The 26,085-nt window shown below is 39.2% G+C and overlaps 1 long non-coding RNA gene across 1 annotated transcript in view; it reads left to right on the top strand.

Annotated features, from left to right (window-relative positions):
* The first annotated feature begins 13,578 nt into the window (after positions 1-13,578).
* The window catches only part of LOC128080298 (uncharacterized), a 31,499-nt gene continuing 18,992 nt past the window's right edge, over positions 13,579-26,085 (top strand). Inside the window, exon 1 of the long non-coding RNA XR_008206585.1 lies at positions 13,579-13,698. This is a non-coding gene — a long non-coding RNA (uncharacterized LOC128080298). The remainder of the gene's footprint in view (positions 13,699-26,085) is intronic.

The raw sequence follows: 26,085 nt of genomic DNA, 5'->3' as shown, positions 1-26,085 counted from the left end.
AATAGATCTTATAGGGTTTATTTTTTTTTCTGATTTTCTCTCTGAAACCTGTCCTGGAAGTGATCTCATTGCTTTAGTATTCTTCTCATTACATCATGGAACACAGACTTGCTTGTTTCATTGTCCAAAGAAGCCAGCACATCCAAATCATGTGAATTACAGAAACATTTCAGGCAGCTTTTCCTTGTTTGGTTTGTGTTTATTTGTTTTAAAAAAAAAAAGGAAAAAAAAAAACCAAAAAACCAACAACAAATCCCACAAGACCACAAAGCTTTTATCTGTGAGCTTTATCATTTTTGTTTTTTGTTTGAGCCACAGCATTAAATAATGACGTAAAGCCTCTAAGAAATAGTGTTAAATAGATTTTACCCTGCTTTATTGAGATCTTCAGCTCCTTTTTGGTTTATTTATTGCTGTACTGATATTGTGCCACAAGTACAGCTGACAATTGTCTGTGCATCTGTGTTTTATTCTTAGGCACAACCATACTCAGCTTGGACAGACTTTGCACCCAAAGCCAGGAAGCTGCTTTGAAGCTGCGCTTTATTTTATAGGTATAGTGAGTGATATTCTCTGTTCATGCCAAAATCTCGATGTGTTGTGATTTGATAGCACTGTGATAGGGAAATAGCAGTAGGTGCAAAGTCCTGGAAAGAGTTGCAGAAAGTGGAATGTAAGGGAAGAATAGGAATAAGAATATGTACCAAAGTGAACCGTGATAGGCATCAATGCAGGAATAAATACTTTTTACTGAAACTTTCGTATCTAGCATTTGGAAAGTCTTAGCTATGTCTTCAGTGGATTTCCTTTTGTTGGCCTTTGCTTTTCTATGATAATGTAAATATTTTAAGATAAAGCAGTAAATAATGCTCTTTCCCAGTTTGGTTGTGTAGTGCCTTTTGAAACGCTCATGTATCTTCTCTTCTCTTCTCTTCTCTTCTCTTCTCTTCTCTTCTCTTCTCTTCTCTTCTCTTCTCTTCTCTTCTCTTCTCTTCTCTTCTCTTCTCTTCTCTTCTCTTCTCTTCTCTTCTCTTCTCTTCTCGTTTATTTTTCAAATGACTCTTCCTATTGGTGTCAGTGGCGGGAGCCAATTCTTCACAAGGATTCCTAGGTAGGATGTGTGAAAATTTTGTTTTCTAAATGTATACAAAGCCGAATCACCAGAATCTCTACATTCTCCCCTAAAAATCTTTCCCATGAGGATCATCAGTACATTTATTTACTTTAATCATGTCGTCAGATGAATCACATTTTAAAAGCAAACACTTGCAGTAGATTTCTGTCAAGTTTTTTACACATCTCTTTCAGCGTGGTAACTCAGGCGTTTGTGAGAGTTTGTGGCTTCAGATAAAGTTTGTAGACATGGCTGTGTCCTTGTGCTGCAGATAACTTGTTCTCAGGTGGATCTGTAGAGTTGAGCGCCTAGGAAAGCCTGAGGGGATACTGTGAAATGTTAATACTTCCAAAACCTTTTTGGTACAAAAAGGAGCTCTGCATATATTTCTAAGAACATGATGACAAATTTTGTCATCTCTTCCTACTTTGTACCTAACTACAGATTCTGAACTTCATGTCCTGACAAACTATTAATGGATTTGGTTTGAATTACTTTCCAGGGTATGTCTTGTTAGTGTTTTCCATTGTTTTTCTCCTTTGAGGATGTTGGCTCATTCTGTTTAATAGAAGGAAAGTATTCCTTTTGTAATTTAAAGATTCTAATTTAAATAAGAACATATAAAGAAGAGCTTAATGTCATAAGCAGGGTTGAAAAGAGCTAGCAGATATTATCTTGAAATAACTTTCTTTGAATTTGAACACTGAAAACACCGCTTGGGTACTTGCTTGGTACTTGCAATTTGTTTGAAGGTTGAATAGGAACAGCAATATCAAACTCTCCCATCCCCTCTCCTAACTGGAAAGACAGAAGGAAAGAAACAGATTTTTATTTTCCTAAATGAAATCAAATATTGCACTTGAACTGAGGCAAAATCTTTGGTCCATAGGGGATGCTTGTAAGCTGAAGTGCTTGAAGGACATCATCTCACAGGGTATCTCACTTGTATTCTGCGGTTTGCATTGAAAACTTCATCATTTCCACGTAGTTATTAAGACATAGAGCAGTTCTCTTTTTAAATCAGTTCTTCTACCAGAAGAGCTTTGTGCTCAGACTCAGAATGAAAGATTGGCTTCAAATATGATAACCCACCAGACTAGAGGGCTGTCATTTTATTTCCTGAATACATTCTATTTGTAATTTGAAGTGGAAAAAGGCTTTGTTTTTTCTTAATATCTGAGTTGTTCCTCTGTCAATAGACACAATAATTGTTTGTTCAAAAAGGTTAAAGGAGATCTTCCATGTCGGACTTTGAAACATTTAAGATTAAAACCAACAGGTCTGAGGGCCCATCTACAGAACCTAGGTCCTTCTTATCTGTTCTCAAGAACAGTTTCCATATCCCTACATTGAGGCTACAGAGCTATAAAAGTGAGATACAGAAATGTACTGTCAAAATTAAGAAAGTGGTAGTGGTAAAGACAAAGGTTTGTTGAAATAATGAATATGTGATGCCAAGAACTTTGTTATTTGCCTTTAGTCAGGAGAAAGCCATGCAAAATGGACTTGAACTTATTCAGGGTAACTGAATAACTGGAGTACAAGGATGCTTGGTGATTTCAAAGAAAAAAAGCAATACTGCTTGACAAACTGTATTCATGGAATGAATAGCAAGTTCTGCACAGTTTCTTTCATCTGTCTTCCTAAAGTTCAGTTGTAATGACCCAAGATAAGTTTTGGTCTTTCATGTTTTCAGAATCATGATATTTCCTGAATTCTGACATTGTGTTACCCAACCTTTCTTGATCAACTCTTGAGCAATGGGAAGCTGGAGGTTTTACAAACACGGACTGCAGTGAGCTAAATATCAAATGGCTTCAAAGTTGGAGCTGGCCACTTTACACTCTAATTAATGCATATGGTTTGTTAGTCTTTTCCAGATTCAAATTCTGACCCCACTCAAGTCTTAGCCTCGCATGGAAGACTTGATGAGAAACTGCTCTCATTTACTGAGATGTGAATCATTGTGCTGAAGCCTTGTACTGTGAAGAAGATTTTGTATTGCTTGTGACAATTTGTGCCAAATACCTGTAAAGATCTGAGAGTGTATGACTCAGAGAAACAATATAATTCACTGGATCAACGCTTTTGCAGAGAGGAGGGAAAAATTTCAAGCTAACACCTCAGTTTGGCTAATAAAAAGCATTACTTTTACTGGAAAAAAAAACAAAACAAAACATCAAAACAAAGGAAAAGTGATGATCACTGTAGATTTTTAGCTCTTTGATTTTGTTTTGGTTTCTTTTCTTCAAGAAACTGCAGTTTCAGGGGAAAAAATGTACTTTGTTTATTGCTATTTCAGTGACATTTTCAGAAGATAAAAAAGACAAAATTCAGAACTACTGTTGCATTTCTTGTTGAGTTGACAGCTTTCAGGTCCTCCTATGGGGAGGAGTTGTTCTTTCAAAGAAATAAGTGCATACTGTGTTATCATGGTCCAAAGGTGTTTTTGTGTCAGCTGGCATTTTGCATTTGGAGAGCTGCAAACGTGCTAGATTCAGTAAAGTTCATCTTCTTCTAGCATAGAGTCAAAGGTTCATCTTTGAGGCATTTGAAAAAGTGCTTCTTCTGAGCTGTAGCTGTTTTTCCATTCCTGTGGAATCTGTTGACATTCTAACACATGTATGTTATTCAAACAGAAAATGTTAGACAACTTCCTTTTTCTGGGGCTGCAAGATGTCAAAGATAGAGGATTAAAAACTAGCTGGGGAGGAGTCTTCCATATGAATAACAGAACAGCTTTCTTGTTTGGTGTATATTTTGAAAGGACGTGTGGGTGTTTGAAAACCAGAAGTTTAGGCACACTGGCAATATTGGGGAAGAATGAAAGGGCTGCACTCTGAACACTGGGAGGGGAAACAAACAAACAAAAAAAACAACCCAGAACCAACAAATATCCCCACCTCTAACCACCAGCTGGGGGTCTGCCAATTCTGTATGCATGGGTAACAAATTTACTCATTTTACTTTTTCAGATATCGTCAGAAGAAATTGAAAGAGCACAGAATGCATGTGAAATACTGATAGAATAATGCATTTAGGTAACTTTTAATGAAAAACCTTAGTTCGGCTTCAGAGAAAAATTCTTGCTTGTGTGATGTGGTTATATGAAGGGGAACTCCTCATGGAACGTGTCTGGAACATTCACCCAAGGGTGCAAAAGGAATGAAAGGATTCTTTTGCCCTCAGGCACATACAGTGTGGAAGGCAGCCACCTGGGTGTTCACAAATTACATTCCTGGATTATCTTCTATCTCAGGAAAGGAAGTGTTTGGTCTGAACAGTGCATTGCAGCACATCATCCCCAAGTTTTGCTGCGGATGTAATCGTGTGAGGCAGCAGCATTCTGTAATGCTGCTCAGATGGGTTTTAATTGTTTTGTTTGAAGCTCTGGTAACTCATAGTCTGAGCTGAACAACAGAGACACACCAAGCAGCTTTTGTTTGTTCAACCATTACTTTTGTCACCTTGTTCTTTTCTCTGCACCCTGTTCTCTGCACCCTGTCCTCTTCTTGGTGATATTTTTCTTGGCTTATGTTGGGAATTAGAAAAACAGCTCTCATTGACGGAAATAAAATCTGCTCAGTGCAGCACAGGTACACAGGATTCCTTTTGGGCTAGAACTAGTCCAAAAGGGTTTTATCGGCACAGAACAGTGTTGACAGTTTGTAAAGTTAATGAAAATATGCATCCAAACCTCCCAAAGGGGTGAGGTGGTCCTGCTAAGGTGAAGACCAGGAACAGTCGAGTGATGTACTGAGAAAGGAAGGCAGGCAAGAGAGAAACAAAGGGTGAATGCAGGCATCAGTGTGTGTAAGGTACAGTCAGCGAGTTATCCTGGGGTCTTGGCAGTGTTTTAGAGGATTGGTTATAGCATGCAGCACAGCTGTGAGGACACTAGATGATCTTAAAGGTCTATTCCAATCTTAAGGTTTCTGTGATTGGTGTGCAGCACTCACTTTCTGACATGTGCTTTTTGAAAGAAAGTAATACAGAGGATATCGTTGTGCTGTGGCTGCTGATTGTCACCCAACAACCTTGGGTGATCATGTCAAATGCATGACTGTCACCATAGTGACACTCACACCATAGTATTCAGCTCTTCTATTTTGCTTCTCAACTTGAGGGAGCTGTTTAGTAACTTCTCCTAGCTTATCCCTAGGATGTACCTTAACCAATTCCACTGTATTTCACACTGTGCTCATAACTACCTGGTGATGCAAAGGGACACATTACGGCCACACAAACTCCCCACTTCAAAAACAAAGCCTTTCCTCCAAAAATTTCACAGCACTAGTCTCTGGAGACCAAAAGATAGTTGCACGTTCTTTAAGCTTTTCTTTTAAGCTGTTGTATTTATTTGGAGACAAAGATGAAATATTCGGATTACAAGAGGTTTGCACTTGCGCTTTTATGGCCAGGTGTCTTGGGTTTGACTTCTGGTGGTGGCTAATCTTTAGAGTTAGGCAGATCCCATGGATGCTGTGTGTAAATCCAGCTGTTGGCATGGTGGTGTGATCCCTTAATGGCCTCACTTCATCAGAGATTGCGCTCTGTCCTTTACAGAAACTTAAAGGCAATGTAAAAATATTAAATTCTCATTCCCACTGCAACATTTTATTCATTTAGCTTCCAAGTGCTCAGTTAACACCTAAAGGTGAAAAGGAACTTTTAAAAAGTGAAAAATAACACCCCATAAAATGACACTTTTCCTTTTTAACTTTGTCCCAATCTTTTACTAGGAGGAAATAATTAAGTAAAAAGAGAAGAAATTAGAAAGGAGAAATGGGCATTTTGCCACTCTTTCTGCTTAGAAAAGAGTCAGATTAAACACATAGTGAGAATTTTTCTTTTTGCCTGAAACATTGTACCAGAGTTACCAACAACATGAAATCCTTTTTAATGCTGAACTATCTTATTTTTGTGTGCATTTCCTGCCTGTAAACATGTTGTTTTGATTATTAGATTTAGTGATTATTATTCTGAATGATGCATTAAGCCTGGGAACATGGAATCTCTTTCTCAGTAAGTGTAGAGATCCTTTTCTCCATTTAGGCATGGCACTGCAATGTGTCTTTGGATATTTGAGGCCTCAGCTTCATGGAAGGAAATTTGTGTCTTTCCTACAGGAAAGTATCAATGTGCTTGTTACAAATACAGCTAAATGCTTTGCATTACAATAACTGGTGTTGCTGCGGGGTGGTGCAGGGGAGATGCAGCAATGAGGAATGATGTTTGCTCTGTGCTGGTGATATGTTGTAAGTTTTCACTGCCATGAATGCTGAATGTCTGACACGCAGTTTTTCAGATACCATTGTTTTTGCTGTCTTTTTGTATTGGCAGCAGAATAGTTCTGTGAGAGAAGTATTTTTGGATCCCCTCTGCTGTGGCTGTTGCAAGTTTTTGCTGGTTCCCATTTTCTGCTCCTGGCTCCTTGTAGCTGTGAGGCCCTGTAGAGAGAGACCACCTTCAAGCATACACTGCTTAGAGGTGACATAGCTCCATACACAGGGTGACTGCATTCTGCTGCAGCAGTGCTGCAAGAGCTCTGTGCTCACATGTCAGAGCTGTGCGTACCCCTGAGCCCTGACTGGTCTGATCCCTTCAGGCAGTTCACTGAGGGAGGTGGTGTTTCCTAGCACATGACCTGTGTATAGGATCTGTGCTCTGGAATTTTCTTCTATGCTTCAGCTCAAAGCGCTGCTGCTGGAAAGATGCAGATGTTGATATTCTGAGGACATCCCAAGTGCCAAAGCTCTGTTGTGTTCAGTGCTTCCTCCTCTACAAACTAATGGGCACTGGCTCCTTGCTGCATGCCAGCCTTTCTGCATGCCAGCAATCTGAATACTGCATTGCTGATAACAGTGGGTTCCCTCTGTTCTTGGTGGTGCACATCAACCTGTGACACTCGGAAGTTCATGATGGTGACTGTAGCTGTTGTCATGCAGCAGCACCACAGTCTTGCCCTGAGGTCTGATTGGGAATTTGCACTTTGTATGTGTGCTCTGTGAGGCTTCTATTGTCATTGGAGCTCCATAGCCATGTATAGGGCACGTGGCAGATGAGCACAAGCTTCATTTGTAGGTGAGTGGCACCAATATGCCTCAGAGCATTGCATCTTGCTGACAGAAAGAATCTTTGTTGATGTGGAAATTAAGAATATTTTTTGTAGCGAGGAGAACTGACTTCTTAGTATCCAGGTAGTTACCTTCCATAACTTAAATTGCACCTGACAGTGTCATTGATGGTGGGAGCTGTCAGTGAAATACTAGCTTGTTCTGCTCAGGCAGTATTTCTTCTCATCCATGGCCCATTCCAAGGAGGAGCATTTCTTCTCTAAGTTTCAGATCAGAATTCTGCCTGTGGGTGCTACATTTCAACCTTATGATGTTATTGATGTGAGATGTGGCAATGTCAAGGAGACATCACCACAACCATTTGCAGTCTATGGTATTTGTGTTAGTGCTCATTGTGCTGTTGGAGATTGGAGGTTGGAGTGATCTGGTGTTGGATCTACTCCTTTTAACCCACAGCTATACAAAGGGTGGAACAAACTGTGTACTGAAAGCAGCAGCTTTATTTTTTCATTTCCTCCCAAATATTTAGAGTGCTGCATCTCTGATTTACTGATATTAGCATCTGCAGCAGTACTTCTCTAAGGAATGTCATTAATACTATTCCACATAGAATTAAACGTTCCTTCAATTATTTATGAGCTGATGAACTGCATTCTGAACCTGTACTCACACTACAGGGTCAGGGTTCACTCCTTGCATTGCATTGGTGACTCCAATTGAGGTGTGGAGCCTTTGTAGTCCTGTACTTTGAGCTGTACAGACATCTGATAAATTATATAGTTGGAAATCTCTATGGCCTGAACTCAGTGCTTTAACAGATAGGGGTTTGCAGCATCAGCCTGCCTGAAAAAATGTAATTATTGCACTTTCAAATAAATCTTTTCTCTCTTTTGTGTCTTCCAAATTTTCAGTAAGTCTTCATATGTATTTCTTAATTTCAACTCAAACTTACTTTAAAATGCACGGGGAAAAAAAAAAAGAGAAAAAGAAAAAAAAAAAAGGCAGTGCATTTACCCAAATACTGCATTACTTGTGAAAAGCAAAGGAGAAATTTGTTTCAAAGGACTTAGATTAAAAATTGTAACAGAATTATTTGGAAACTTCAAAAACCCTTTGTCTGTTTTCATGGTGAATGACCATGGAAAGAAATGCCTTTCAGTAGTATGACATAACTTCACATAGAACTAATTGTTATCCGGTGATACTGAAATTCAGAATGAAAATGCACCACCAGTATCCTGCCAAGAACGGGCATTGGTCCAGCACAAATAGGTAAAGTCATGGTCTTGAAAAAAAACCATACACCCAATTCTTCATTAACCATTTAATTTTGTAATTACATATATACATATATATACACGTATTTGTTCAGATACTGTTGTGCTCTTAATTAATTTCAGCCCATTATCAGCCAGTAATCCAGGAACTGTTTGTTAATCTCAAATTCTAATGCACACATCAGTGGAATGCTTCAAAAGGCCAATTAATGCCAACTAACTGACTGTTTGGTTAAACAATCAGCAAATATGTATGTTTCTATTCCAAGATCAGATATTTATTATGCCACTTTGGAATAAAGCCGGCTTCCAAGTAGCAAATTATTTTGAGTGGTAAGAAGGAGATTCTGTACCTTCTGATTGTTTTTCATAATGAGACAGATTTCTTATGGTGTTGGTGGATTGGAGAAATTAGGTGGCAGAAGTACAGGGTTACAGTGATTAAATTCAGAGATAAACTAAAAACATGCAAAATCTCATTCTAAATACCCATCAAGCTTTAAATCCAAGTTGCCAAAAGATAACTCCCTATTTAGGTTTTAAAATCAGAGTATGTAGTGAAGTCAGCATTTGCTCACAGTCTGCTGCAGAACAGACTTGAATGAAAATATTGCCTTGTACATTAGTGCTTTCCATTTCCTCAATTGCTGCTCTCAAAGATATCTCAGTGCTGGCCTGGAGGGACTTTTTGATGTTGGCACTTGAGCCAGAGAGGAATTACATGGGGCTGAAACAAAGGGTGTTTTAACCACAGCAAAGTAACACATTTTGCTTTGGGCATGAAAGCTGCTGGTGGCTGGTATCTGAAGGCAAGTTTTCTGCTCTCACTCTTATTTTATTTCAGGTTAGAGTAGCATAACCAGGCCACCTGGATCTTTCACCTAAGATATAAAAATATCTTAGTTCATATAAAGAACTAATAACACAGCACGCTACAGGAAAAAAAATGACATGCTAATGCTTATGAGGTGTGGAAGCAAAAATAGCTAGTGTGTTCTCAATTAGTTAAAACCCTACAGTTAATTTGCACATCCCACTGGACTGAAACATATAAAACTTCGACATAAGTAGACACAATTTTGTCAGTTATTTAAGAAAATTCTATGTGTGCAACAGCACGTTTTCAGAGTTGTTTTTTTTCCCATCTCTTTCTAAAAAAAAAAAAGCTTTGTAAATTATTGACTATCTAGGTATAATACAATGGAACTTTGCCATAGCTCCTTCTGTCCCCCAAATCCTTGGGGTTCGCTTGCATTTGCTCCACTTTCTGTAGGTATATAGAAAGATAGTGTTTCTACTACTGTTTATTTTCAGGTTTGTAAATTCCACTTTCAAGAAAGAGATACTTATGGTGATGTAAGTGTGCCAATATTTTCATTGAATTTTATTTTGTTTTATTAACTTGTGCCAGCATTGCAAAACAAAATTCTACTTCTTTCTTCCCAAGGGTGAATTCTAACCCAACTGCACTCCAGAATGGTCCTCACCACCCCCTTCTCATCTCCTTTGAGATTATTTTACTCCTAAGGAAAATACAAATCAACTCCTAGAAATGCATCATTGAAAATCCCAAGCAAAATACGATGCACATCTGTAGCACAGGTGGAATTTATTTGATTATTATTTTCATTTTTCTTTATTATCTTGAGGATGTGGCTTGGGAAGGGGGAAACCAGTGTGTGAGCACCTATATTGTGTTCTGGATTTATATATATAAGAGATGCCCAAAGTGCTTTAATTTTGCCCAGATATGTAGAAAATGCCCAATCTTCTCACTTTTTGGTATAAGAGTGCAAATACAAATGGATGCACATCACCTTAACATAAGTGACTACATCTCTTAAAGTCTGAAGTCAGTTGGGGTGTTGCAGGATTGGACTTCTATGAACTACAGCGTGCATAACAATAAATGTTGATACAGACAATTGAACAAAACACAGTAAAAATGTAATTAAAAATTTTAACTTCTCTAAATGAAAAATTAACACTTCATCATTCAGAGGTAGCAAGAGCCAGGGGTGGCAAGATGGATGAGCAAAGACATTGAGTATTATGAAATAAGGAATAAGAGGAAAGTTTGTGTAGCACCTGCTTATGATAGATTTGAATCATAGAATCATAAATGGCCAGGGTTGAAAAGGATCACAATGATCATCTAGCTTCACCCCTCCTGCTACGTGCAGGGTCACCATCCACTACACCAGGCTGCCCAGAGCCACATCCAGCCTGTTTTATTTGTTTTAAGATGATTTTGTTGATTCCTCATGCTGACAGCTAAATGAGCTCTAAGGATGTCAGAAGCGAGGAGGAAGAGGAGGGAATTACCAATTACTCATTACCAATTTGAATTTTTCATTCATTGTTTTTTTTTTTCATACCACAATCATGACCATAAAATATTCCCTCCCTATTCCTACACCTAAAGTCATAGAATCAATAAGGTTGGAAAAGACCTCTAAGACCATCAAGTCCATCCCCTCCATGCCCGCTAGCCATATCCCTCAGCACCACACCTCCATGGTTCTCGAACACCTCCAGGGATGGTGATTCTGTAATTGCAGTTTTGTGAATTTATTTTTTGACAGAAACAATGAAAGAGAACTGATTATAGGAAAAAGAACGCAGAGAAGAGAAAAGGATGGCTCCTAGATCCCCAGATAATAAACTTCCTACTAACTTTTTTGACAGATTTTAAATCAGATTGTAGATCTCTTAGTGATGGTGCCAAAATTACTATGCACCCATGACCTTCATTAGACTTCAACTAGTGTTGTTCTCGAGTGTACAGATGGATTATTTTCCTTGGCAGTCAGGAAGAGAAGAGGGGGGAGCTTTCTTGAAGAGGTCAAGAGCCTTGGATTTTCAGTATACAGCAATGTTTCAACTCTGTGTTTTTTTTTTATCCCAAATACCAGTAATTGCTTTTTTTCTCTTGCTAGTACCAATAACAAATTGCCAACTCCCTGGTAAACTGATGAAGCAGTGTGTGTAATATCAACCAGCTTTGACAATTTGAATCTTCTCCATTGACATGCTTTCAGAAGCAGGTGGGCTTAGGATGAGCAAACATGAGCCCCAGCAAAATAAAATTGTTCAGAGCAATAGAAACTGCACTCTGCACATAAGGAAAATCCTGTTTGCACTTGGGTGCATCTCTGCCTTGTCTCATTGTGAGGTGCTCTTTTGTGCTAACAAAGGCTTACATTTAGCTGGCCTCTTTCTCCCTTCTCCAGAGATATCTTGTCTATGTTCTCCATCACTGGACCTTGAGAAGTCTCGCGACTGTCAGCTCGACAGCCAAACAATTGTATGTAGGTGAAAACTGAGGCAACATATTGGTTGTTTATAGGTGAGAATTCTTCCAGAACTGAAGGATTTACTAAAGCTCAGAGAAAACTAGGGAGATAAGGGAGTAAGTATCAGCTAGTCAAAAATATCTCCATCCTAGCTCTGTCCTGGTACCAGATGCTTTGTTTATAGCTTCCCATTTAGAGCTGTAGTGAGTCATCAGTGTGCTGTCCTGTGCTCCCTCACTTACAGTAAACATGCTGTTTATAGCACATTATTTTATCCAGGTGCTCTCTGACTTTCTCTAAAGCCTTTTTACTCGTGTCTTGGAACAATCTTCATTACGTCTCTTCAAAAGATTTTGCTTTCACCGAAGTGGAGAGTCAGGTTTATATTCCTTTGGAACTACATGTTTACTTTTATTGTTGTTGTTTTAATTAATGTCTTAATGTTAAGACTATTAATTACTGTATCAGAAGCTCAACACTCCAATACATATACTGACATTTATGTACTCACATGAAATCAATATAAAATGCTATTTCTTCTTGGAAAATGATGTATCTGGACTGCTCTGACCCTGACTAATCTGTGCACCGAAGTAGCTATTCTTCCTATGCCTGCATATGTCCCAGGAGCTCTCCTTTGCTGTAGAAGCCACTGCCACCATCAAGAAGAGTGGTACATGCAAGTGGCTGCTGCTCTAGTGTCATATGTCTCCTGCCTCTAGGCATAGCTCTTAGTGTTCCAGTTTTCCCAGTTAGAAACAGAGGTTTGGACTGACAAGTGGATGTTTCTCTGAGTTGGAAGTAAAAGTTATGTCTAAGACTTGCAAATTCAGGGCTCATTTTTTCATGGTTCAGGACAGTTAAATCATCTGGCTTTGTAGAAGAATTGCAAATGCACTGGTTTCCTTGTTAACTTGATTTTTTGGCCTCTCCATTGAATGGCCTTCAGATCCTGATAAGCATCTTTATCACCATACAGAAATTTATCCATTATTAATAACATCCGGATTCCAAGTTCTTTTGGATTGCCAAAGATGGTAGTCAGGTGCAATAAAGAAACTTAACAAATATAGTTGCTTTATTTTCTTCATAATGAATTAAAGTTCTTGTGCGACCAGAAGTGGTAGATATGTAAGTACAACAGTACATCTTGTGCATATAGTACAAGAACTTCTGTAGAATTTATTTTTGACACGGATGAAGCTGAAAAGTTCTACAGTGCTGCAATGGAGAAGCAAGGACTGTGCCAACTGTAAATGCAGAAGGACTTCAAGTTGGCCTAAGAACTCTGCAGAAACCAACATTCAGTGCTTTTGTCTATTTGATGCTTGTTTTTCTATTTCTCATTGTATGAGAATTGCATGTTCCAAAGGTAAGGACACAGCAAGAAGTTGTCAAATGGCTCTTGGCACAGGTTGCATGGAGAGATGGGGCATCTCTGAAGGTATTTGAGGCCAGATTGGATGCGGCCCTGGGCAGCTTGATCTGGTAGGTAGCAACTAGCCCACAGCAAGGGATTGGAGCAAAATGATCATTAAAGTCCCTTTCAACCTAAATTCCAGGATTTTGTCACTTTTTTGGATGGAACCACATGGCAAAAAAACCCCAGATTTTCTCTGAGCTAATGAGCAATTTCATTAAATACTTGAGTTTCTTTACAAAAACCACCTCAATGCAATCCTAACTTTTCTCAGGTCATTCAGATTGCGCTGCAAAAGATTTTGTATTCTACCTCAAAACTCACCACCTGCATGTGATTGAATTGCCAGAAGGAGGACATTAACCATGATTGCTGTTGGCCTCAGCACAGCAGGATTTAATCCTGCCTTGGGGGGAAATTTGCTTCAGAGCTAGACTTCAGTCTTGCTGGAGGAATGGTAGCTGAAAAGAGAAGAAGGCAGCTCTAAAAATTGCTTCTCAGAACCTGCATAAATGTGAGTTTTGTGACTCTTTTTGTATCACTTTTTAAGAATGGGTAAGTTCCTTAGGGTGAGGTACAAATTGACTCCTTGTGGGTTTTGTAAGCAAGTGTGTGTTTACTCTGTCTCACCTTCACCTATATACTCTGGTGTGCGTTCAGTGTCGCTCCTTTTTTAAGGATGATAAAGGGCATGGAAGTCATAGTGACATCTTTTTGCAATTCAGGAAATGACACAATACCCTGGGACTCTTATTGTGCCCTGGAGCAAGTCTTACAGTTTGAGATAAGCTGTGGCTGATCTTCCAAGATAGACATGGGGGTGATGGGACAAAGAGGGAGGCTACACCTGCACAGGGAGATCTGTGAGCATGGGTTTTGGTCACAGATATCAGAATGAGTTGCTATTATGTTCTTGAGGACGTTGGTGTCAGCATCAATTAGGTAAAACATATTCATAGAAAATAGGGAAAATGGAAAGATGAGAACTCATCCTTCCTGTTCTGTCAATAGCAAAAAACAAAACAAAAAACCACAAAACACCTCAACAAGCAATAATCAAATAGATGTCCTTGTTCTCAGTCCTGTGAGCTACTATACTGTAGTAGAATGGAACTTGGTTCTGACCGAGTCATCATCATGTGCTGACAAGGTCTTGTTTTCCTTTGCTGTTTGCAAACATCTAGGAAAGATTTCCTGGTGGGAGAAAGAGTGTATTAAATGAATGTGTATTTCATTTCTAATTAAGTCAGTTTGTATGTTTAATGAGTCCCTATGGATACTGCATGAGTCACGCAGGTAATTGTAACCTCATCACAAACAAATCAATTCTGCATTTGGAACATGAAATACATGTCAAATCACATCTAATTGGGAAAAGTGTAGTGAAAACAAGATTTTCTTTCTGGGTGTAGATGTGGTCTTCATTTTGCTTTGTGTGCCTTTCTACCCTTTTGGAAGGGGTGAAGATGAATGGAAACCATGCTCCTTGCTGGGAATTATTGCATAGATGACAAGCAGAACTGTTTTTTCTTTATGGTTTCAGAAATCATTGGCATAATTCTCTGCTACTGTTTGTATAGTATATGCTGGTTCATGATTGGGAACAGGTGTCACAGAGTATAGAACCAACTGGAACACTTAGGAATGGAGCTACTGGATCTAGTGCTCTCTGAAATGCAACAGCTGTTGGGAACTGCCTGCATGCTTCTGTTGTATTCACTCTCACAATGATCAAATACTGGATGCTATTTTAAAATATGACTATGACTCAGCACACTAAGGTAGCCGTTAAATCCACTGTTTTTCCTTTTTTTTTAACTAGTCTATTCCAAAGAAATATATCTCAAAAGAATCACTTGATGTTAAATGCTTCTCATAAATAATAACAGGCAATTTAATGGGAAGTATTTTCTGACAGCATGCCTGTGTTTTAAGAGCCTTTCAGTGTTTGCAGTTAGGCATCATATTTCACATAGAGTTTACTTTATAAGGCAGCATAAAACAAATAAGCAGGGGGAATAAAAAGGTATCTGGGCAAGCTCAGTGAAACAGGATAGTGATGGTATAAGAAAAAGTTGTTGTTTTTCAAAAACCAATTTAATTTCTCTGTTTTTGTCACTGGCTTTTTTTCAGTCATTAGCATCTACACATATTTATTGTTGTTTTCTGCTCTTGAATCCCACCATCTGACTGCCTAATGTTACCAAACACAATGACTTTCACAATGTAAACGATTACCTTGAAAAGAAGCAATGGGGGGAAGGTGGAAAGAGGTAATGCATAGAAACTTCTGGTAAAAATGAATGAAATAAGCAGCTCTTCTGTCATCAGGTTGTTTCATGTCCTCAAATTAAGTAATGGCCTGATAAGTGAGACTCGGTGAAAGCCAGCTGTAAGAAAAGACATTGAAAGTTTCACTGACAGAAGCATAATGTGACAGTTGGAATGAGAACTAATGGGCTTCAAGGGATTTCTGTGTACCATACAAAATACTTCAGAAAATTTTCTTTCTTAGCTTGTGAGTGATATTCTTGACCACAGCACCTGTTAATGTGAAAAATCTTATAGCTGTACTTTGTATACACTTGTGGACTTCAGTGAAAACAGGGTTTGTTAAAAGGGAAAATGGTTGCTTATTGACAAATTGATGCACTGAGACTGAATGTTTACTGACATGGCCACCATGTGTGATCACTTTGAGTTGATAAATCATCACATCATCATAAGGAATCTTACAAAGTGCCCGGTGACCACTTAATTTAGACCATCCCAGAGCCAGTCAATACAGCTCATGCTCCCATTATGATATATTCTCTTTGAATTTTAAGGTAATAAATGACCCTAAAACATGTGTACTATGGGTCTGCAAACTGTTCCTTTTAGACCTTTAAAACAATTGAGATCAGCCACCACTCATTGATTGAAACCCTTGTGAGTGAAAACAACATATATGGGTTGTATCTGATGGGAACCTGAAATATAAGAACAATGAAATATGTGAGAAGTGTTCTGTTTTATATGGAAATTATGCTGATATGATTTCAGCAGAATAGATGAGAAGTAATAGCTTTGGGAAGCATGGTCTGCCTTTCTCAAGAGGCAGGAACCTTCAGTAGGACTGGCTTTCCAAAAGGGTTAAAGGAGTGCTCTGCTCCCACTGAAAGAAACCAGTGGCCTGCAGCTTATGCTCCTGTTCTCAGTGTATGCAAAAATCCACCTGTAAGTTATTCCCTCTGTAGCTTCAATGTTATTTTTTGTGATCTAGGAACAACGTTACTATTTATTCACATGTACAGTGAATTTAATTAGGCAAAAGGAGTTTCCCCCATTACTTTTTTTTTTCTTTTTCTCTGATATACGTGACAATCACATGAGAACTTGCTTTCAATGTGAGAGCTCAGACTGTACTATGCAGCTCTTCTCTCTGGCAGGCAGGATGCTACTAGGTGAAAATTAAATTCTTTCACTTTGTTAACCTGAGAGAGTACCAAGTATTTACAATGTGAGCAAAGAAGAAAGAGAGAGACAGAGAGATCAGCATTTGTCAATCACTGAGAAGTTTGTTTTGATCTGTATTTGTTTTGAAGGAAAACTTGTGTTGGGTGCAGATAAATAATGCTATTTTGACTCTTTAGATGTAAGCATCTCAAAGGTGATAAAGTTAGAAAATATCAGCTGTTGAGAATGTGCTGGAAGTGCAAATCTCTCCAGGTAGTTGAGCCTGCTTGTTCCATCACTATGCAAGCTTTGTGTAATATTTTAATGCAATAATCTATCTGCAAGAAAACCAATAGAAATATTATAATTCTAAGCATCAGGGAGAGACTTTAAAAGGAAACAAACCTAAATTTCAGTGTATAACAACTGTAATATCTACTCTTAAAATAGCAATGCAGTACCCAACCAGAAACCCTTTGCACCAGGTATTGCACAATTAGAAGATGTTGTAATGACTTCTGGCCAGCATCTTGTAAATAAATAAAGGTGGGGGAGGCGGGGGGGAAGGATGCATTTTCTCTCGAGAGAAAATGATTTCTTAATGTGCTGTAGGCACTCTGCAGCAGTGCTGAGGTTCACCTTCTCTTCAGATGCTTTGACAGTGATTTCTCTGTGTCTTCTGTGCTCAAGGAATGACTCAGTAATTGCCAGTAAGGGATCCAGTGAGCAACTCCAGTGAAAGGTTATCATTTAAACTAATGACGGTGTTTGTTCAGGAACAACAACTGAAAAAAAATGTCCGCACACAACTGCTTTTTGTTGTTTGCTGATAGGTAGTAACCTAAGGAGTAGCCCTTGCTTATAGCTCATGTTCACAGAGCTTGGGGCTTATTTTGTGACTTCTCTTCCTCTTAGAAATCAGTAATGGCCAAAAGATGTTTCAGCTCCTTTTTTTTTTTTTTTTAATTTTTATTTTAATTGGCTCTGGGGTTGGGGATTCTGGTGAGACATAGCTCTTACTGAGGGTTGTGAGGTACTTGTGTAGCATATTAACTCAGTGCTCAGGTCACTTCAGTTTCTCAAATTGGATTTCATGTGATTTCTCACTCTAAGACTGCAGTCTTTAATCTTGAAAGAAACATGAACATTTTATCTGTGCCATTTCTTATCCTCACTTTCAACGAAGGAATATGTTCCCCTTTGCTGTTTTCTTTCTGTGTTGCTGATGGATGTTTAATTCTGGGCAAACTTCTGCTCCTGAGGATTGATGCTGAAGGTGTGATACAGGAAATGTCATGGGCTTTTGAGTTTAATGCATGGGGAGATATAATCAGGCATATCGATTCTTTCCTTCCTGCATTTCCTCTCTCTGTAATTAAGAACAAGTTTCTGTTTGTGCAAGAATTCTATGTGTTCCTTAGAACAGTCACTTGTTCACAATCTGAATACTAATGAGACCAAAGGAGGGAATTAATTTCATCAGGGAAAAACAATTTTTCTTTTGGGTGGTAATAGTAATTCCTTTAATAAAGAGGAAAATATATTTCCACTGGTTGTAGCACTGTAGGACCAGACTTTGGCCTCTTTCAAGAACTTGCCCAGAGGAGTAAAAGGGAAATATAACTAGTGTGAGATATCCAGATTGCACTGCATGTGGAATAAGAGAGTAGGGCTTACCTTTGTGTCGTGTCCCACACTTCTTCAGGGGCAAGAAGAGCTGGATAAGCACACTGATGTGTGCTACACAGCCCATAATGTTGTGAAAAGATATGATAGGATGGGCAGAGAGAATGTGGGGTGTAGATTTGTCCTGAGTGATTGGGTGTTAGCAAGAGTCAGCTGAAATAAATCAGTTGGGTCTGTCGTTCAGGAAGAAGGCAGCTGGAAAGGAAAGGACAAAGTTCTATTTCTGTACAGAATTAGGAGATGTTGGAATGGATGGATTGTAGAATGAAAAACTGAGTCTCAGAAAAGCAGTGGTAAGGGAAAGAGGTCTTGTGCTTTTTCAAGACAAGAATACCACAGCAGACATCAGGAGAATAAAAAAGTATTCTTACTGCGTTTTACTTCAACTAATCAAACTGGGTATGTTAAAAAGTCATTGTCAGCAGTTGGTAATAGATACAGTATAATGTACAGTAACAAGCAGAATTGATGGACAAGCATTTTCTTTCCCTGACTTTGGAAACCAATAGTTGTCAATGCCTCTCCATTTCCTTGATGCACCACACAATGGCAGTGTTTGTCTCTGGTTTGTAGACCCAGGATGCTTGGTGCTGGGCAGAGGCAATAAGCTGGTCAGCCATGCAGCTGAAAGATCAAGTTTAAAGAAAAAATGAAGAATTCCCAGCAGTACTGTGTTCCAGCCCGCTGCGCAGCCATTTGCCCTTGTCATGAGCACCAGAGCCAAAAGGGAAGCACCGCGTGCTCTGTTTTAATTCTTATAAAGTTACTGGGAAAACAGAGAGTGTAGATCCACCTCTCAGGCCACCCAGCATTCAATTCACATCATTAAGGATCTGATCCTTTATGCAGTCTTCCTGTTTTCCTTTTCAAACTTTCATCCTGAATTCTTTTATGAATTTGTTTTCATATTTTTTTGGTGCTAAAAGCTCTCATGTCATCACCAGAAAATAGGTTTGTAGAGCATCTTGAACACTGCTGTAGTTTCTTGAGAGATGATTTTTTAACTTCTCTCTCCAAAATTGGAATTTTTCCTTCTTCGAGTTCTGAAGCAGAATCTATTTTTGAGTGAGAGCTTGTTGCTGGTGTTGTACCAGTGGGTGGAATGGAGGACAAGGCTCATCCTGACCTTATGCTGGGTGATAGATTTTGTTGCAACATCTCAGGTTGGATATTAGGACAAATTTCTTCTCGGAAACAGTGATGAGGCATTGGCACAGGCTGCCTGGGGAAGTGGTAGAGTTGCTGTCCCTGGAATTGTTCAAGAAACATGAAGATGTGCAATTTGAGGACATGGTCTAGTGGAGAAGGTGGTAACGAGCTAGATTATCTTCGAGGTCTTTTCCAACCTTACTGTCTCTATGATCTCAGGCAAAAGAAAGGGCATCGCTTTTATATATTGATTTGGATCCCTTTCAAGTCAAATAAATAAATAATAACCTTTTCTTGAGTCACGATGGATGTAGAACTGAGTTTTTGAATATACTTGATCCATCATTTTAGTGCAATTCTCAGGCTCTGTGTTTGCAGTGAGGTTAACTTTGGTTCAGTTTTACTGGAGGTATGCTGAGTCTTAGTGTCCAGCACACTGTGAGAGCTCAAGCACCACTGTGCCTGGGAATTGTCCCTGGGAAGGACTAAGGTCTTGCGCCATGGCCCCACCTGCTTTTTTGGAAAATCATACTGTCAGTCTGTATCCTTCTCTTTTGGTCAATGAACAGAGGGTATTTCCTGCTGCAAAGGGAAATGTACTGAAAATGTCACATGCTAAGCACAGTGGAACACAGTGGAAAGTATGCACAAGAGGTAAAAGTAAAATTGGAGGTGTTTTTATTGCACCCATATCTCTCAGATCATTCTTGTAATGCATGATATTATGAATTCAAATTTATAAAAAAAAAAAAAAAAAGGCTAAATATAAAGAACAGCGTGATCTATACCTGTATCTGGGGAATAGAAGTCTTTCGCACTTGACAAGGAAGGGACACCTGCAATCCTACAATTACACATTGGATATTTTAGGGAGAGGTGTACCCCTGAGAATACTCAGAGAGCTGAACAGTCAGTGCTTCTGGGGTAAAACTGAGAAAATATCACTTGGTGGAGAAATTCCCTTTGCAAATACAAATGCTGTGTGGTAGTAATGGAGCTGTGACAAGAGGGGGCAGGAATGCTCTACCCTGCTCATGGCTGCACTCAGCCTCACTTAATGCAAAGGAATGGAAGACCCAAAATTCCAGACTGAATCATCTCAGTGCAGTGCATGGAACCTGTTACCAAGCCATGGCAGTGTGCTGAAATGAATTTACGGTGTTATGCAGTGATGTGATTTAAATGTAATGTGTTTTTTTCATCAGGCTTGTAATAACCTCACATATCTCTGTCTTGCAGTTGTATCTCTGTGGCTGAGATAGGAGATGTGTTAATCTAAATCTTGCAAAAATTCAGAAATATATGGTTTTTAAGGTATTCTTAGCACTTCTTTGTGTTTACAGAAGAGCTGGTTTGTCGTTGGGGTACATTTCTTTCAGAGGTTGCCTGGCATCCTCTAGAAGTTGCTTGCTATATTTGAATATTTGCTTTATCCCAGCAGCGATTTTCTAACTCTAGTTATTGACTGAGGTGGGAGCACGGGCAATACAGACACAGAGTGATGACACCATATCCCAGCCCCATGCCACATGTCAGTGTGTTCACATTAAGTGATCTCTGACACTGCACATGCTGACCTGGATTTGTACTGTTAGATGGATGTCATATGTTGGAAAACAGCTGATTTTTTATGTTGTTTTTTTTTTTTTTTAACTGGCAATTTGAGTGCATAACCCTAGTCAAGAACTCTTGAAATTCTCACCCTCATTGATGAGTGAATTTATGGCTCAGGCAGATTTTGTTATTTCTTATTACGTTACTGAGAAAGGAACAGGTAATACGAACCCTCCCTGGCTTTAAGAACAGCACTTGTGAACTCCAGTGGGATCAGCATTTCTGATAGCTTTATGAAGTTTTTTTTTTTTTATAAGCAGTTTGTTTTTCCAAAAATGAACTTTTCATTTCAAATGGTTCTTTGAATGGATCCATTCTAAGACTTATAAAGAATAGATTGATAGAATAGATTTTTTTTCGGAGTCACTGAGGTTGGAAAAGACCTACAAGATCATCAGTCCAACACCTATCACCAGTAACTCTCGCTAAACCATGTCCCTCAACAAAGTCTACATGTTCCTTGAACACCGCCAGGGTTGGTGACTCCACCACCCCCCCTGGGCAGCCCATTCCAGTGCCTGATCACTCTTTCAGAATAGTATTTCCTAATGTTCTGCCTGAATCTCTCCTGGCACAACTTGAGGCCATTCCCTCTAGTCCTGTTGCTAGTTACATGAAAGAAGAGGCCAACACCCAACTCACTACAACCTCCATTCAGGTAGTAGTAGAAAGTAGAAAGGTCTCCCCTGAGCCTCCATTTCTTCAGACTGAACAATTCCAGCTCCTTCTGCTGCTCCTCGTAAGACCTGTGATCCAGACCCCTCACCAGCTTTGTTGCTCTTCTCTGGACACACTTCAGGGCCCCAATGTCTTGCAGCGAGGGGCCCAAAATTGAACAGAGTACTTGAGGTGTGGCTTCACGAGTGCTGAATACAATGAGGCAATCACTTCTCTGCTCCTGCTAGCAACACTATTTCTGATGCAAACCAGGATACCATTGACCTTCTTGGCCACCTGGGCACTGCTGGCTTATGTTCAGCCGAGCATCAATCAATACCCCTGGTCTGTTTCCTCTACACAGTCTTCCAGCTACTCTGACCCAAGCCTGTAACACTGTCTGTGGTCACTGTGGCCGAAGTGCAGGACCCAGCACTTGGTCTTGCTGAACCTCATCTCCTTGGCTTCAGCTTAGCAATCCAGCCTGTCCAGATCCCTCTGCAGGGCCAGGCAGATAAATACTTCTAGCCAACTTTGTGTCATCTGCAGATCTACTGAGAGTGCACTCAATGCCCTCATCCAGGTCATCAATAAAAATATTAAAGAGAACAGGCTCCAGTACTGACACCTGCAGAACACCACTTGTGACAGGTGTCCAGCTGGATTTATCTCTGTTCAACATTGCTCTCTAGGTCTAGCCCTTCATCTAGTTCTTTACCCAGCAAAGAGCATACCTGTCCAAGCTGTGGGGCTGCTAGCTTCTGCAGAGAGTACTGTGGGAGACTGTGTCAAAGGCTTTGCTGAAGTCAAGGTAGAACACATCAACAGGCTTTCCCTCATCCACCAGATGAGTCACTAGATTGTAGAAGGAAACAGATTGTTCAAGCAGGACCTGCCCTTCGTGAACCCATGCTAGCTAGGCTTGATCCTTCAGTTGTCCCACACATGCCATGTGATCTCCCTCAAGACAATCTGCTTCGTAACTTTCTCTGGCACTAAGGTCAGGCTGACAGATCTGTAGTTCACTGGATCCTCCTTACAACCCTTCCATAGCGCTGTATGTATTATTCATCATAATGCATCAAGAAATTAGAAGTTTGCATGCACTTTGAAGAAAGAAATGCTGTAGATCTAGCTGCAATAATATTAATATATTTCATGCTAATATTATTTATAAATAGCATGAAATGGATAAATGCTCTTAAGAAAAAGATACAGCATTTACTATATAATCATTTTTAAACAATTTTGAAAATAGTGTTTTGTTTCTCACTGGCTATTCTGAGATATGAAATTTGGTTGGATGTATCATGTTTGAAATCCTCAGGTCCCTACTTCTGTTTTTATATCAATAGTCAATATTTTCTTTAAGCAGAAAGTTTCAAAATTAAATCCATCAATCACATCACCTTTCAGCAGTATTTAAGCACAGATTCTACCACCAAGAAGAGAAATGTCATCTTTAACTACAGGACAGTTCTGTATTTCTTACTTGAGTCTTTAGTATTGGTTGTTCTTCTAATGAGGAATGGAGCAACAGACCTATATAAAACTCTGCTTGCTAACTTTTGTGGTGTGGAAATGCGGAGAGAAATGTTGAGAATAGAGGTTTATTGCTTAATGGGAGACTTAGGAAATATGAATTATTCTACATTCTCAGTAGTCAAAGCTTAACACAAAGTTCAGCACAGTAACACATTTAATTTTAATATAGCTGATTATCAGCTTTTGTTAGCGTGAAGCAATAAATGGGACTTTGTGTGGTCCTTTATCTGAGGGCATAGTAATGGAGTTGATTTTAAGGATGAATAATTTTAGACCTTCAAGCATTCAATCTTATGACTCTTAAATTTTAGTTGATTTTCTGTGCCCAAGTAGCTCTACATTGAAATATTTCCTATGAGCTGCTGATAATATCAGTGTAAGAATTAATGGATCAATTGTCCATTACCTGAGCTGATTCCTCCTCCATTCTTCTCAAGTTGAGCTAGCAAGAAATGCACAAAAAGCATAGGAGAAAAATCAGGAAAATGTGAGGGTATGGAAAGATCCTCTTGAAACACACCTGACTGTGGTCTGCCTGTGGTGGGTAATATTCTGTAGGCTTCAGTTACACACAGAGTTGTGAGGTTATTGCTGGCATAACGTGTGACATAACTTGCTCAGCTCACTATTTCTGAGTTAGATTGTGGTCCAATACTGAATTAGTTGAATTGGAGCAATTACTTCTCATAGTTTTCTCCCTTGGAAAATTTGTTTGGTAAACCTGCCCTGATAGAAGGATTTCTACTCCTGCAATGTGAGGAAGACTTTCTAGAAATCATTTGGACTGTAGTTAATTAAAATGGAAGATTTTAAGTGCCAAACCACAACTGCTTTCCAGTGTCTGTAATCTTTCTCTAAGCTGACGCAAATACATGTGTTCTACATCTGTACTGGAGTGTTCAGCCCTGACATTCCTTCTCTAGTGCAGTATTTGTGAAATAAAAGACTGGATGTGCTTTGTACAGATGGGATATTTGATCAGCTTGGAAATGCTTCCACCATGGTTGCAGTGTTCTATTCCTGGCCACCTGTGTTCCATTTAAATTGGTGATTAGTTGGGACTTACTCTACTCTCACACCAGTTCATTACTGACAACGGGAATCACCGACCGTTCCGAATGTCAGTTCTGAATGTGTTGGGCACTGACTCTTGCTTTTGAAGATTATAATTGGTGAAAAGATACGACTGCAAACAAAGCAACTTCTGTTTTGCTTACAGAACTGCAACAGTTTTAAGATGCATTTTCTATCAGCTGACACTTGCAGGCAATCAATATAAAAATAGCATTTATCGTGTTGCACTGAGCCTGTGTTGATAGCTAGAACTGTCAAAACAAGGTGGAACGAAATAAACCTCATTTTTATCTGTTATTTGACACACAAAAATAGATCTGTTATATTTTTTGGGTCATTCATTTTTTCATTACGTTGACTGATTCCTTTTTTTTTTTTTTTTTTTTTTTTTTGCTTTGACCAAGCTGGAACCTAGCAAAGTTATAAACTCAATGAGTAGTCACTCCTTAAGTATTGGGCAATAAGTTATTGTACTGACTCAGCTGTTAAGCGAATACCATCAGGCTTTGTCCCTTGAATTAGAATATGCTTCCTCCTTGATGTCCTGTTTGCCCTATTGCTTTCTTTTCTATCCAGCATATCTAGCATTCAGGACAGATTCAGTTCAGACACTTCACAGAATCCCATTGAGTCAAAAACGAGCAGTGCTTGGGAGGATTGCTGATGGAAAGCACAGCCTTGCTTGGGACTCCCATGTTGTAGAATGTCAAAAGTGATGCATCACGATAGCTCAATGTCCTGGGTAGTTTAGCCTATAAACACATCCTGCACATGGTTGCTGGGTGGTTCAAAGCACAGCTCTGTGGTATAAGCACTGACGATTGACATGAAATCTTGGGTACTAAGATTTGCTTGTTGTGCTCAGAAGATATTTCTGTCACCTCAAGCTTCATGATGTATTTTTGCACAAGATTCCTTGGAAGGTGCCAATAGATGGGAGAGTAACAAGTGGACACATTTAGATATCCATTTCCATATTCCAGCTCTGCAGTGTGCTGTAAAACTTGCCAGGATTCTTTTTTACATATCACAGGTATTAACATTACTGTCACACCAAAGTATGCAGAAGAAATTTATTACAACCATTTCATAAAATGGGAAATAAATGGGGTAAGAATAGAGAAATGGGCAGATCACAGTGATAAATTGCTTCACATTGCTGATCCTGAGTGTCTGTGGGCGACACAAATCACTGGACGGGCCTTCACCTCCACAGTCTGTTCTAGCTTTATTGAGATTGCAAAGATATGTTAGTGTTACTGTAAACTTTTATATGTGAAGATGGCATAGTAACACTGAGTGTGTACATAATCATAGCAATGATCAGGTTGCTTGGAGCCTGGTCCAGCATGGCTTAGAAAGTTTCTAGGGATGGGGCATCCACCACATCTCTGGGCAACTTGTGCCAGTGCCTCACAACCCTACTGTAAAAGGCTTTGTAAAGGACAGTTTGAGAGCAACCATTATTTCTCTGACTTTGTGTGGAAGGGAGTATTTCTTTTATTTCTTCTTCTGCTGTTTTTATAACCCCTGTGGAGTAAGGATCTAAGTGTGGAAATATAGAATTTGTTTTATTAGATTGAATGATATATTTAGAATAAACGAGTGAGCTTTCAGGCATGCAAACTGTTCTCCCTTCTGCTGTTTTGTGGCATATTCATCATCCTGATTTCTCTGTATCAAATTCCAGAGCTGTTCTGCTGTTGTGAACATGGCTGTAAAGTAAGGTCAGAGAGTC

This window comes from Tympanuchus pallidicinctus, unplaced genomic scaffold (assembly GCF_026119805.1).
Source record: "Tympanuchus pallidicinctus isolate F22 unplaced genomic scaffold, pur_lepc_1.0 scaffold2, whole genome shotgun sequence".
Lineage (NCBI taxonomy): Eukaryota > Metazoa > Chordata > Aves > Galliformes > Phasianidae > Tympanuchus > Tympanuchus pallidicinctus.
The sequence above is the reverse complement of the archived record's forward strand: the minus strand, read 5'-3'. Positions and strand labels throughout refer to the sequence as shown.